Below are 14,511 nucleotides of genomic sequence, written 5' to 3'. Positions count from 1 at the left end.
AGGGCGGAGGCGGCCACCCCCGGCGGCCGCCACCCCGGGGTCCGCGCCGCATCCCCCGGGCACCCGGCGCGGCGGCGCAGACAAAGCCGGCGAGGCACCCCGGCGGCCCGGAGGGTGCGCGCCGTGGCGGGGAGGGAACGCCGCTCGCGGCGGCGGCCGGGGGCCGGGAGGCTGCTGGTTGCCTTGGGACGGCGGGGCGGTGGGGAGCAGCTCTTCCGAGGGCCGCCCCGCAGGCAACCCCAGGCTCGGCCGGAGCCAGGCTCACGAAGGGCAGGGTGAGTTGGAGCGGCTGCTTCGCCTGGATGGGGCGCGGAGGCCGGCCGGCGGCCTGGGGCTGGCCAGGCTGTGGAGCAGGTGAGCGATCCGCGGACCTTTCGGATCCTGCACCAGGAGCAGACCTCACACAGTGGCCGGCCCTTCAGAGAGCGGTGCCCACAGGTTGTTGGAGGAACCTACTGACAGTGGCACTGTCCACTTAGCCGAGTTTGGGGAAAACAGCAGGTATTGAATGGAGGTCAACGGTCCTGGGGCCAAACAGAGGGTCAGGAAGGTGTGTGAATGGCCCTCTTATTTGTGTTCTGCTACCTCTGTCCCTTTCCTCTTAACATTTCAGGAAGGAGCTTTTCAGTGCCTGAAGGGCCGTGCTTCCCCTTAGGTTCCTGGGCCCTCTGACCATCCCCTCATGAGTCCCCGGGGTTTCTTACCCAGCAGGTTTTGAGATCAGGCTTCGTCGTCCCGTCCTCCCTCTCTCATCCCGCAGTCTCCCCTTTTGGCTGTGAATCTCATCCCCTCTGCAGTCAGGGACCCGATTTCCACCACAGTGTATCTTCTCAGAAGTGCTGTCTTTAGCAGTGCCCCTAAGAGGCGGGCACCCTTTGCTTCTGCACTCCAAGCCAGGGTCTCCAGTGCCTGGCTGCTCTAGCAGGTTTTGCCTGCTTTGCAGTGTCTCCTAGAAAGCTCTGTCCCAGAGTTGTACCCAGACACTCCCGTTCCTCCATCCTGCCTGTCTGCCTTAGCCTGCTCCCCCAGCCCACCGCTTCATTTAGCTCTTAAATGTCGGGGGGGGGGGGGGGGCTCAGGGCCCTGTTCTCAGCACTTCCTCACCTGATTCCCATTCTCACTGTTCCCTGTTCACTTTCTACCCGGTTTTCATTCTTTCAAAGATTTCATGCACACTGGTATTTTGCCTGCATGTATGTGTGTGTGTGTGAGGCTGTCAGATCCCCTCAAACTGCATTTACAAGTAAGCTCTCATGTGGGTGCTGGGAACTGAATGCCCGGTTCTCTGGAAGAGCAGCCAGAGCACTTAACCACGGAGCCACTTCCTCAGCCCCAAACACAAAGACCTTAAGTGGTTTCATGCTCTTGATTTTGAATAGCACATTTTGTCTCTGGTTCCAACTGGATCCCACCACTCTTCTGAGGTCCCAGTTGACCACAAACTGGCACAGATGAAGCAGAATACTGACCACACTGGGGACAGGCTCCTCTTAGGTCCTGACATCTGAGAGGGCTGACATTCTACCCATCTTGTAGGACAGGTGGTATGGACTCCTTTCTACCCACCCTTCACAGCCTTTGGCTCTTTCATCTAGGGTCAGTTCTCCGTGCTCTGATTCTGTTTATTTTACCTCAGGCTACTGCTCCAGGCCAAGCCACGCTTCAGGTCTTCCTGAATTCCATAGTAGCCCTCTCCCAATGCCTACACTTATCTTCTTTACATCTATTTTTAACAGAACAGCAAGAACAACATAGAACAGTCTGATCAGATCATTTTATTCCTTGATGGCTTCTTATTACACTTGAATAAAACCTCAAAGCTTTCCCTTGGACTCTTTGACCCTCTGTCATGTGGCCACTGATGACCTCCCAGCCTTATTTGACTCTTGACACCTTTATATTCTCCTTGACAGATGCTTTGAGTCACTTTTCTCTCTTCAACACCCTAAGCTTTTTCCTGACCCAGAGACTTTGCTTGTGGTCTCTTCCTTGACTTGAAGATTTCTTTCTTGTGATTTTACAGGGCATGCTTTGCTTATATATATATATATATATATATATATATATATATATATATATATATATATATATTTTAGCTCTAAATTTGAGCATACCTTCCCCAGATACCATTCCAGCCTGGGTAGAAGGCCCCTGCCCTACACACGATTCATCATAGATCTTGCTTTACTTTGTTCATTGTATGTGTAAGAGTCGATAACCCTTAGTAGTAGTTGTCTTGACTTTGATTGGCTTGTTAAGGGTAGAACCTTGACTGGTTGGCCCATTGCTACATTTGGAGCATCTTTCTTGGTGTTCTATGGGTAACATTCAGGACATCTTGATCCACAAAGATGAGGCTGGGCTAGGTTGAAGTAAATGAGTGTTACAGTTAGCACAGAAGGCTCCTGGAGTCTTAAGTGATCCTGAAGATTTTTTATTTTGTTTCCACAAAAGCTGTTGTGCAAATTGATGCAAGAATGTGAGCCAGCCAGTAGAATGTAAAAAGGGAAAGCAGAGAAGATATGGGGTCGCTCCTGTCTATCAAGGGGACATCAGGTACATGGGGATGGTCGGTTACAGCTAGATGGTTTCCTTTGCTTTTTTGGCTAGAAATCCAGGTGTACATGTGTATGTGAGAGACACTGGGTCTCTAATTCAGGACATCGGGACACCTGGGACTTATTTTCAGTGAGCTCCCTTGAGTAGCTGTTGCATGGTCAAACCCAGGGTGGCAGGGAGTTGATAGAAAGAAGAAGCTGGGGTTGGGGGTGTGCTTTTTTATGAACCCTCATCTTGGTACCCACAGCTTTCCCATTTGTACAGAACAGTCATTGGAGTGTTGAGTCATGGGGCTAATACTTCAGAGGAAAGGGGAGAGCCAGGGACTGCTTATATGGAAGGAAGGGGACTTGGGATCTTGACAGGGGGACCTAGGAGAGAGACCCAAAAGTCACAGAGTCAAGTGTTGGAGCTAGGAGCTAACAGTTCATATCTGGGGTGAGGCTGGCATATCTAGGAAGGGTCATGAACTGGTATAGATGGGAGCAAAGAGGGCATCCTGAGGAGGGAGATATCTGGCCAAGGGTAAGTGGGTAGGGCAGAGTCCTGTGTGCTCACTGGGCACTACATATTGTTTTAAAGGACTCTGCAGATAATTGATTCTTTTAATTCTCTTAGCAGCTTCCACTTCTATTTTATTGAAGGCATATACCAGAGGCATATCACTATAATTAATAGTGGCAGAGCGAGAGATCGGAACTCAAACTACCTGGCTCTGAAATCCAGGCCACTCTCCCAGGTGACTAGGCTTTAGGCCCCTGGAGGGTTTCTTAATAAGCCAGGGCCTTTCTTGCTTTGCAGGGGTGCCTGATACCATTGAAAGCTGGAGTCCTTGCTTGGGCTGGGCTGCCAAGTTTCTCTGCTTCTGTCCTCACTTTCTCTTCTGGAATGAATTCCAGACCCACCTCAAGTAGTTGGGAATCTTGTACACTGATATCAGGGTTCTGGGGGTGGGGGGAGTCTGCGCTTTTAGTCTAAACACTGATTACATTGCTACCTCTTGGTTTATGTGCCTGCCATTGCTTCTGTGACTCCTTCCCTGGAGAAGACAGAGCTCAGTGGGGCCCTGCAGACAAGCTAGCCTCCTTCGGAGCCTGCCTAGAAGAGTGAGGGAGTGCTTCCAGCTTGGTGCTTGTGGGCTGGTAGGATGTGGGGACCGAGAAGAGGGATTGGAAGTAGCACTGACCTCTTTCTACCTTTCTGTAAACTGGGATGAGAGAGACTTTTTTTCTTTGCCTCTGAACGTTAGCAGGTTTGTGGGATTTGCTCTTATGAGGGGTTTTCTAAGGGGTGCCAGTTCTGGGACTGAGGCCAGGGCAGCAGTTTCTGTGATCCTTTTCCTGGGATACCTCAGACACATGACCACCCCTAGGGTCCTGACTGGCTGAGGAGGGGCTGCTGACCACACGGGGATGCTGTTCATTACAGATCCGGTTTGTTTGGGGATCTGTTCCTTCACTTGGGCAGATCCTCCATTATTGGACATTCTTTTCTGCATTTGGAGAAACCAAGGCACACACCAGCCACATTGCTGTAGTTGTCAGGAAGTTCATGGAGGAGGCCCGTCTCTGCCTGCGTCGTAGTTGGCTGAGCTGGAGGCTAGGGCAGAGCCTGAGCTGGACACTGGGTCTTCCTAGGTGTTACCTGGAATGCTCTGTGCCCGGCCTGGTGTTCCGGGCAGCAGGGACAAAGGGTGTGGTCCTCACTGTTCAGCAAATAAAAGAGAGATGCCAGGTGCAGTTCGGAGAAGCTTCCTGGAAAAGCGGTGCTTTGACAGTGTCCCGAAGCCTGTCTGAGGCCTGGTGGCATTCCCAGGGTGGGAAGGGAGGTCAGGCTTAGGGAAGTGGGTTGAAGCCAAGCTCAGAAAAGCTTGATTGCCCAGCTGCACAGTCTGGCCTTGTACCAGGCCCCAGGGAGCCACTGGAGGTCATAGGTCATGGCTGTCATGATGTGATTAGAGCTGTGGTTTTAAAACGTGCTTCTCACACTTGAACACAGTCGCACCTTACTAAAATGCAGGTCAGTCCTGTGTGATTGAGTGAGTCTGGAGGAAGGTCTGGGAATCTGCATTTTTTTCTCTTTCCTTTTCTGTTTTCCTTTCTTTTTCCTTTCCTTTCTTTTTCTGTTTACTTACTTATTTTTGAGACAGTGTCTCAACCATGTAGCTCTGGCTATGGTGGAACTTGCTATGTAGGCCAAACGGGTTTCCAACTTTCAGAGACCTACCTGCCTCTGCCTCCAGAGTGCTTTGGTTAAAAGCGTGCACCCCGCCCAGCTGGGACTCTGTGTTTCTAAATGCTTGGGCAGCGCAGAGTTGCTAATCCACTGGTCACTGTCTGTGCAGCGAATTTAGGCTTGTGTCCTGTGGGACAGGCTCAGCTTAGGCGGGACCTGCAGCAGTTCCTCTCAGTCTTTTGTAGATTGTTTTTGCAGAGTTCAGAGAGCTACCTTCATGGGGAAGGAGCTGGGAAGGAGTTGGGAAAGGAGTGTAGGTAGAGGGTGCTTGAGGGTGGCCTGCTGGGAAGTGGGGCTAGGTGAGGGAGCTCTGGGAGCTGTGGCCTCAGAGGCTGGCAGCTCAGGCTTCACTTCTTACAGCTCTAGGAACACAGTGGGGTGTCTAGGGTGACTAGGTCTTACACAGGGTGGCGTGTAGGTGGCAGGCAGGGCACCTTATCTCTGCTTGCAGCCTAGTCTGGTGGGGTAGCCAATCTGGAGTGAGCACCCTTCCTCTAGCCGGGGCGGTGTGAGAGATTGGGACTGCAGCTGGGCTTCAGCTCTAGCACAGCTGTGACACTTCTGACAAGCCCTCTGTCACTCTCCTTCCCTTCAGGAGTCCCTCTTGCTGCTGTTGATGGTCACATGGGCTGCGGCTGTGGTATTACTCTGCCCTGGTCGCCTCCCCAGTGTATTTGGGAGTCAGGGCCTGGCTGCACCACTGCAGGCAAGTGTCTGCTCCCTTTTGCCACCTCAGTTTCCTTGTCTGTAAACAGAGAGGTTCTGTTCCCCCATGGAGTGATGTCACAGAGTTTGTTGGGTGGGGCACTGTGTATTTCCAGAGTAGCAGCTTAATACACCTAAGTTCTGGTTTACCATTAAACGTTGTGTGCTAAAGATGCAGCAGAGTGAGTAATTTGTGTGGAAAACTGTCTGGCTTGCTTTGGGCTCTCCCAAAGCTCCTTGCTGTCTTGACTCAGCACAGCCTAAAGTCAGTTGAGGTCCCATTAGATGCTTTCATTACCATCGTGCAGTCACCACACTCTGGCAAAAGGTGGGAAGATGGACACTGAAGGTGAATGCCACCCTGTGCCCAGAGGGGCTGCCAGGGCTGGGGTTGGCCTGCTTTTATGTTAAGTTCTACAGATGTTCTACCAACTCATCAAAAAGGGTACAGTCAAGCCTGTCTCCCCACTTTGCCAGGCCATCCTGAGGGGTGAGGGGGCACCATTTCTCAAAAACTGCTGTAAGCCTCCTTAGGGATTAGAGAACAAATAAGAGAAGAAATTGACTGGTTTGCTCTGCAGAGGTCTGGAGGTCTGGGCAGATCCAAGGCCCAGAGCTGGTCTTGGGCTCTTGTGGTAAACTGATATCTTTGTTGGGTGAGTGGTTGAGGGACCCAGAAGGACTAATCTGATGCCCAAGACATGATGGTAACAGGCTTAAATCTTCTGGATGGGACCTCTGTCTGGGTCACACCAGCCTGCCACTGTTTTGTTTTGTTTTTCTCTTTTCTTCTCACCCTCTCTTTCAGAAGTTCCTTGAGCAAGGTTGAGGTCCTTGGCCAAGAAGCTGAAGCCCTCTGTGACTCAGCCTCTTTTTTTGTGCCATGGGGGTAATGATACGTCCTTTGAAGGGCTACGTTAGAGGGCCAGCTTACAGTGTTCAGGAGTATGATTAACAGATGGATGGAAGCCACATCTCCAGGAAGGACCCAGGGAAGAGCCTGGATAAGAGAGGCACCTCAAGGCTGGGGTAGAGTCCTGTGAACCAGTGCATTGCCTAGGAAAAGGAAGAGTGGGGGCTAGGGCAGCAGGGACTGACTTCAGGAGTAGTGGCCAGTGGAGTGAGGAAGTAGGAGATGGGTAAGACATCACAGTGCTAGGAAGCTGACAAGAACTTCAGGTTGGGTTATATAGTGAGACCCTATCTCAGAACTTAAACCAAAACAAGCAAAACATCGCAACAACAACGGACAACGAAAAGTAAGAGACTGGTAGGAACCCATCTTAAGTACTTAGCCCCTGGGAAGCCATCGAGGTTTCTTTTTGACATGAATAGGACAGTGATTTAGTGAGAAGCTTGGCAGGGTACACAGTGAAAAAGTGGAGTGCAATATTCCCCAGTATCTGTGATCCTTCCTGGCTCAAAGCGTGTGGAGTGGTTGGGTTGCTAATGTGACTCTTAGCCTCAGATTCTAGCGTTCTGCAAATTATTAGGAGCCTCACTCTGTGGCCTTTCAAGAGGTAGGTTGGTCAGTAGGAAGGGGAGGAGGTGTTGTTCCAGGGTGCCTGCCCCCCACTTCCCTGTGACTGGTGGGGACGTCCTGAGCCCCCCCACCACATCTGCAGGATGAAGACTCTTGTTCAGCAGCTCAGGTGAGGAGGCAGGGTGTGGCATCCTAGTAGTCCTAGAGGAGGAGCCGGGCTTTGCAGTGTCAGGTGCTCATGGGCTTGGGCCCACTGGGGAATCTGGGAAGAGGGGAAGCCCCACTGAGCTTCCCAGCAGCCTCCGTCCAGTCCTGCACTATGCTCTGTCTTGTGTCCTTGCTCTTTCCTCCTCAAGCAGGCTGGAGCCCTGGGCTCTCTGTAAGTCTAGGTAGGGGTAGAGGACCAAGGCTAGAGGTTGAAGAAAAACATTTGCTTTTAAACATAGCTGGGTGGCCTGCTGTGGGGTACAATACCTCTGCCATTCAGTCCTCTGCCTGCTTCTTAGGGAAGGGTGTTAAGGCCCGGTTTAAGATTTAAGACCAGGAGAAGCCTCACCTGGCTGTTCAGTGGGATTTATTAGAAAATGAAGCAAAGAACTAGCTATGAGGTAGTTTCTGTCCTCGCCACAGCACTCCCTCTGTGATGAGACCTGGTCTACTATCTTGTTTCATAGTGAGGAGACACTGAGCAAACCCAGGTCCTGGCTTGATGCTCTCTCCTCATTCATTAGCCTCCTCAAGACCTACACCCAAACTCTCAACTTTGCCCTACCCCTACCCTGCCTGTCTGCTTGCTGTCTTGATTCTGCGGCTGAGGTGCTGGCCGTGGAAGGCTAGTAAAATCCTGGACTCCAAGTAGATTCTAGGCTAATGCTTGCAAGAGACACCTAGGATGGCCTGTGGGTAAAGACTGAAGAAAGTGTAAAACAGAACTCCTACTCTCTTTAACACTGATAAATTAAATTAAAAACCACACATAAGGCAAAACTTTGTGAGTTAGACTAGAGGGGTTGGAGCTTAGAGAGTAGCTTTGGGAAAGGCATCGAACATGACTTTGTGACCGAAATTAAACAGCAAGAACCAGGCTTAGTGTTTCACAGAATGCTTTTTTGTTAGTTTGTTTTTCAAGACAGGGTGTCTCTGTGTAGCCTTGGCTGTCCTGGACTTACTTTGTAGACCAGCCTGGCCTCGAACTCAGAGCTCTGTCTCCCTGATTGCTGGGATCTAAGGCGTGCGCCACCACATGCTGCACAGAATGACTTTTTATAAGCTTTCCGAACGTCCGTTTCCTCCTCTGTAACATGGAAGCATTGCTGCGGGGACTAACCGGAACATTTCACAGGAAAGGTGTTTGGCACTACACTCTGAGCCGTCTGCTTGCTCAGTAAAAGAACAGCGACAACAATGGCAGAGTGCTTTGACTTCAAACGCAGGGAGTTACTGAGTCTCTTTGAACTTAACAAAGGACTTGAAGGGTATGTCTGTTGCGTCAGCTCAGCGTCTTAGCTCCCAGGTGTTTTATGGGGTAAGTCACAGCCCGTAGACCCAGCTTCGGGCTTTGGCTTTGCAGGCTGCTTGCTTGTGTGTGGGTTGTGCTGTCTGTGTGGATATTGTGAGGAGACCTTTGGTGGCCAGGCCTGTTCACTTGTTAGCAGCCTGGAGTCACCAGAAGAAGCAAGTCTTGGGCTAGAGTGTGGAGGTGACTGACTCTTAGGGAGGGTTCATGGGTTGTGTCTCTTGGAGTTTCCATTTGGCCTGGCAAAGCAATGCTGCCGTATTCCGTACCCTATTTATGGAGAGGATCTAAGACTAAGGGCTGAGTCTGGCACAGTGTTTGTCTGGCAAGCCTAGGCTAGACCCAGGGGCAGGGAGACTAGAGTGGTCTGTGGCCTACTCTGCCACACACTCAGTCTGAGACGCTGGTGGCCTTCTGATGACAGTCCTAGGTTTTGGCTGTGCCAGTGGGGTGAGTGCCAGGCTTTGGGGTGACTCTTCCCAGTCCCAAGTGCCCGGAATACTGTGTGCTGTGTCTCACACGGAGAGGGGTAGAGCAAGAGAAGTGCCACGCCTGGGGCAGCCTTGGGATTGCCGCCCTGGGTGGGGGGTGGTGAGGGTGAGGGCCTGAGTGAGTGAGAGCAGAGTGAGTGAGCAGAGCCTGGCCCTGGGCGGCCTCCATCCGTCTCTGCAGCCCTCCTCACCCGTCTCCTCCTCTGCACGATGGGTGGCAGGGCGCATGTGAGCACAAAGGTCTGGTGAACAGGAAGCGTAGCTCAGAGCTTGGTACAGAGCACAGACATCAAGTAGCAGTCTGCTGCGGTGTTCATTTGTTGTCGGGTTAGGGTGTGTGTGTGGGTTAATGCGAATACTTTTTGTGATTGTGTAATTTGTAGTGTAATGGGTGGGGGGCCTTTGAGTGGTGGTTTTGCTACCAAGGGGTTTACTGAAGAGCACAGCTCCCTCCTTGCAAATGCTGCCTGGATCCAGCAGACCTTAGACAGCTCTGCCACCTCGGGACTGAAGGACTTCTTCCCGTGCAGGGAGCACAAGTCTCAAGCTGGAAGAAGTGGAGGCTCAGTGACTCAGGATGGAGGAGAGGCTTGCTGGGACCCCCGCCTCCCCCGGTCTGCAGTCACACACAGTTGGGCTTTGTGCAGTGTCACGAGGGCCACCAAGGGATGAGGGTAAGCTGGGTGGCTGGGCTGTGTTCACAGCCTCCGTTTTTGCAAGTGGTTTTGAAAGAGTCAGCAGAAAGCGCTGACTGTGCTGGTCTTGTTTGTACACTGGCCAGTGTGTGGGAAGGGAACGGGGAGAAGCCCATGGGGAAGGCACCCCTTCACCCGCCAGCTTATCGGTCCTAGGTGTCCATCTTTCAGTATCCACCAAGGGTAGATCTCTGTTGTATCCAGCCCTGGCCCGGATGACTCACATCCGGCTGGGTTGGCCTGTAGGTAATGCTGGGCACATTTGCCTCTTGGTGGAGGTGGTGTGCTGTCACTGCTGCTGATGTTCAGCGCACTTCCAGTGTGTGTGTGTGTGTGTGTGTGTGTGTGTGTGTGTGTGTGTTAGGGTCTGTGACCCGCAGAAGCTTGCCCATCTCCTGGCAGGAGAACAGGGCTCAGGAGTCAGAGCCTGGGCTTCCCCTCTCAGCCTGTGGAGGTATTTGTCCTTGGGTAGCTTTTGATCTTTCTCACACCCTGGACTGAAGGGTCAGCTAGATGACAAAGAACTGGAAAGAACTGGGTTTATCCCAGCACTGTCATGACTGGTCACTGAAGTCATGCTGTCCTGCCTTGCCTTGGCTGCACATCCTGTAAGTTCCCGGAGGTCCACACAGCATTCTCACTTCCTCTGTGCCCGCGCCTCCCCTGCCCCTCCACCCCGACTTCTTTCTTTGTGGCCCTTGTAAGGTTTGACCTCTCATGTTCTTAAGCTCTACCTCTTCTGTATTCCTTGTGCCCAGGGCTGCCACAGAGTAGCACTCATTAAAACCTGCTCAATGAATAAAAGGCTTGTCCCCACTGCCTGCCTCTGGCACAGCATAGTTTTCTCTCAGACTTACGTGCCTCTTTAGATCTGCCTAGCCCAGGCATAGAACGCTCATACATTTTAATATGAAACTCCCCATATCCCACCCATGTGTCCTGTGTCCATCCAGACTCTGCATAGGCCACTGGGACATGGCCTATGGAGACTGATGCCTGCATGCTGTTGTTTGGAGGGTAGGGATGGAGGCGCTGCTCACGGGCAGCCTATTATCCAGTAGGAGGGTGGGGTGGGGGTGGGGATGGACTCTCTCTAAGAATAGCACAGGGCTTGTCTGTGTGGTTGTCTCCACAAAGCTCATGGCTGTGGCTGAAGGCCCTGAGAAGGTGGGGTGTGTCCTCCCCACTCCTGCCCACATGTCAATTCCCAGCTCTCCAGGCATGGAAGGAAGGTCAGGTGAGTGCACCGGGGACTGGGCCTCCTCCTGGGACTCCTCTCATCCGGGAGACCTTCAATAGGGAGGACAGGTCACAGCCTCCACCTCTGTGTGAAGTTATTCTCATCAGCAGTACCTCTGAGTATCTAGGAACGAAACGGACTCCTTCCCAGCCTGTATTAGGTTCCCCAATCTGGATGTTAGCTGACCGTTGTCCCTTTGAGTTAACCAGCTGTGAGCCTCAGGGCAGCTCTGTCTCTATAATTTGACATTCTGTCCTCCACAGGGTCAAATGCAGTACAAGGGAAGGCTGCATCTTACATGCAAATATAGATCTCACGGGGTACTTCTGACCGGGAGCAGAGGACCCAGATCAGGGCAGGTGTGATGGCTGTTCCACTTCAGGGATGGGAAAGGCTCTCCAAGCTTTTTTCGAAGAGGGAAGGGAGGGGAAGAAGACCTGGGCTGCTGAGGACTTTGGGAGCTAGTTAGTGACAACAGAAAGGGGACCTTGGCCATGACCTGGCCATGGCTTTGTCGGCCTCCTCTTCTGGTATCCCATCAGTCCCCTGGCATGTCTGCATTTGAAGCCTGCTCTGGAGCCCTGGCCTGAAATCAGCTTCACAGATGACCCCAAAACAACACCCATGCTAGTACTTTATTTCATGGAGTCTGACTTAACTGAGCTAGTGTGAACATAGGTGTTCAGGGACATCTCCTGGGAGATGTGATGTTCCTGTCAGGGGGACTTGTAAACTCCTAGGCCTGGTTTCTAGTCCTGCTTTTCAGAGCAGTGGGGATGGAGTTTCTGAGTGATGGAGGTATAACCTGGGGGTCTTTCCCTTTAGGCTTCCTAGCTAGGAGACTGATGATTGCTCATTATCTATTTCCGGGCAACAAATTACCTCAGGGCTAGTAGCTTTAAAACAGTGAACTCTTCAGCTGTAGGGCTTTTGTGAGGATGGGGCTGCAGTTGAGCTGGGTGGCTCTGGCTCAGAGTCTCTAGGAGGCTACAGGCGTCTGAAGGTTCTTGGGCTGCAGGCCCTGCTTCCATGGTGGGTCACTCCTGCTTAGCAAGATGGCATGACCACTGTGTCTTAGATGTCACACTCCACCATTTCTGCAGTATCCTTTCAGTTACAAAGGTCAGCTGAAGAGGGGAGGCCACAGTTGGCCAGGAGTACCAGAAGGGGCATCTTGGAAGCCAGCACTCAGGCACTCTTGCTGCAGCAGGCGGGGTCTGGGCTGACCCTTCTCACCTCATGTGCTCCTCCCTTACCATAAGACAACAGGAATGTCTTTGTGAAGTGGGTAGCCCCATCAGGCTTCACATTTCTGCTTGAGAGGAGGATCTGTGGCCTCTACAGGGCAGGATCCCTCAAAGCTCCACCCACACCCTTTCACCTGGCTCAGTCTACTCTTCGCTGACTCCCACTCTGTACAGGTTGGGGGCCCTGTGTAGGAAGAAAGCTTGGCCCAGGCCTCTGCATGTACTGGCATACAATCCATTCTACTGGTGAGCTTACCTGTCTTAGGCTTTTATTTCATGTCCTGAGTCACAGACCACAGAAGGAAGCCAAGGCAGGAGCTGAAGCAGAGGCCCTCGTTTCCTGAGGGGTGCTACTTACTGGCTTGGGCATCATGGCTGGCTCAGCTTGCTGTCTTATAGAACCCAGGGTCACCTGCCCATGGTTGGCACCCCACAACAGACCTGTTCCCCTACATCGTCAATCAAGAAAATGCCTTACACACTTGGCGCACTGGCAGCCTGATGGGGGCATTTTCTCAGGTGAGGTTCCTCCTTACAGATAACTCCAGCTGGTGTCAAGTTAACACAGCCCGAAAAGCCAGCTAATCCGTCACCCATCCAATAAGTGGGAGAAATTCAAATCACTGATAATGACCAAGCCGGGCACGGTGCCACACGCCTGTAATCCCAGCACTCTGGGAGGCAGAGGCAGGCAGACCTCTGTGAGTTCCAGGCCAGCCTGGTGTACAAAGCAAGTCTAGAATAGCCAAGACAACACAGAGAAACCTGTCTCAAAAAGCCAAAAAGAAAAGAAAAGAAAAGAAAAGAAAAGAAAGGTTGGGGACCACATCTCAGAACATCCATGACAAACTGGTGGGAGGAGGCTTTTGTGATTATAAGTGAGCCGAGAGCTCTCTTTTCTTGGCGATCCCCCAGCCAGGCTTCCTATTGGGCCTGCCCATTCAGGGAGCTCTGAAAGTCCCTTATGTCTGTTCTGGGTAGCAGGGTAGCAGGAAATTGAGTCTGGCCCAGGGTGCTCACCTCTTCCAGTGCGCTTCCCACTCCTGCCCATTACTTCCATGAGGGAGGGAGGCTGTGTTCATTCTGCCTCCTCCACTGTCAGTCACAGGCTGCCAAGGTGCCTGCCCCCTGCCCCCCAGCTCTTCTTCTGAAACAGGTTTACAAGAAGCTTTTTAAAGTTGTCCCATTCAGAACTACATTTTGAGGGAAGAGAGGTGCATAACAGAGGCTCAGTGCTTTGAGAGAAGCCAGGAGGAAAAATGGGGCTTGGTTCTCATCCGGGCGGCTGCTGGTCTGTGAAAGGCGGTACCTCTGCTGTTTCCCTGTTGTGAACTTGCAGCTGCCCAATGCCCATGGAATCTGGGTAGGATGGGCAGGCAGAGTCAGGATCAACCTCAGTCAGGACTGGGTTGAGAGGTTGTAGATGTTTGATTGACACCAAGGTCAAGATCCGGTTTGCATTGGGGCCAAGGCTGGGCTCCGAGCTCAACACCCTGGCTTCCTTTACATGCAGTGGAGCTTTGGGATCTTGGAGGGTGATTCCACCTCTGTGCTGGTCCTTTGGGCACCCTCTTTCTTCACTCTGCCTTTGTGAGATAGTACTTGGGAGATAACTGGTCCCTTTTCTCTCCTGTGCCCCCGTATACAGATAGAGAAACTCAAAGACTGGTAGTAGCTTCAGGTGTTAGGTGGGACAACTGCCCGACATATAATCACCTAGCATATGGACATATGACTCCAGGGATGGGAGTATATATGACATTCTTGGGCTGAGTTCAGAAGTGCTGGCCAAACGGGGCCTAGAGAAAGGCAGGCCCGGACCTGGGGGGTTACTTAGCAAGCAAGTAGGACACTGAGCTGGGATGCCCTGTCCTGCCTTCTGGGTTTGCGTCTCTATTCCTGCCCACTGGCCTTTCTTTTGGTTTGGTTGTACTGCATGTTGTACTCCCTGTGGCTTGGGTAAGAAGGCTGGGGAGGGTCTGGCTGGGAGGCTGGGGCGGCCTGCCCTAGACTGGATGGTGGGAGGAGCCTTCTACAGACACAGAGCCCCTTTGTCTGCCAGCACAGCAAGGCAGCTGGTGTGGGGTTTCTGGGAGTGTTTGTTTTCTTCTTTCTTTCTTTCCTTCTTTCTTCCTCTCTCTTTCTCTCTCTCTTTCTTTCTTTCTTTCTTTTTCTCGCTCTCTTTCTTTCTCTCTCTCTTTCTTCCTTCCTTCCTTTTCTTTCTTTCTTTCTTTCTTTCTTTCTTTCTTTCTTCCTCTCTCTTTCTCTCTTTCTCTCTTTCTTTCTTTCTTTCTTTCTTTCTTTCTTTCTTTCTTTCTTTCTTTCTTTCTTTCTTTCTCT

General features: G+C 51.9%; 1 protein-coding gene across 3 annotated transcripts in view; it reads left to right on the top strand.

Moving 5' to 3' along the window:
* Smox (spermine oxidase) overlaps positions 1–14,511 on the top strand; it is a 33,942-nt gene that overhangs the window by 661 nt on the left and 18,770 nt on the right. The window contains exon 1 of one of the 3 annotated variants that reach the window (XM_055608969.1): positions 256–275. The exons of the other annotated variants lie outside the window; for them this stretch is intronic. The gene's annotated coding sequence lies outside the window, so the exon portion shown is untranslated. Of the gene's footprint in view, positions 1–255; positions 276–14,511 lie in introns of those variants that run through there. 3 annotated transcript variants of the gene reach the window in all.

The sequence above is a fragment of the Psammomys obesus genome, unplaced genomic scaffold, assembly GCF_907164565.1.
Source record: "Psammomys obesus unplaced genomic scaffold, mPsaObe1.curated_primary_1811, whole genome shotgun sequence".
In the NCBI taxonomy this organism is placed as follows: domain Eukaryota; kingdom Metazoa; phylum Chordata; class Mammalia; order Rodentia; family Muridae; genus Psammomys; species Psammomys obesus.
Note: the sequence above shows the minus strand (reverse complement) of the source record. Positions and strands in the feature narration are given on the sequence as shown.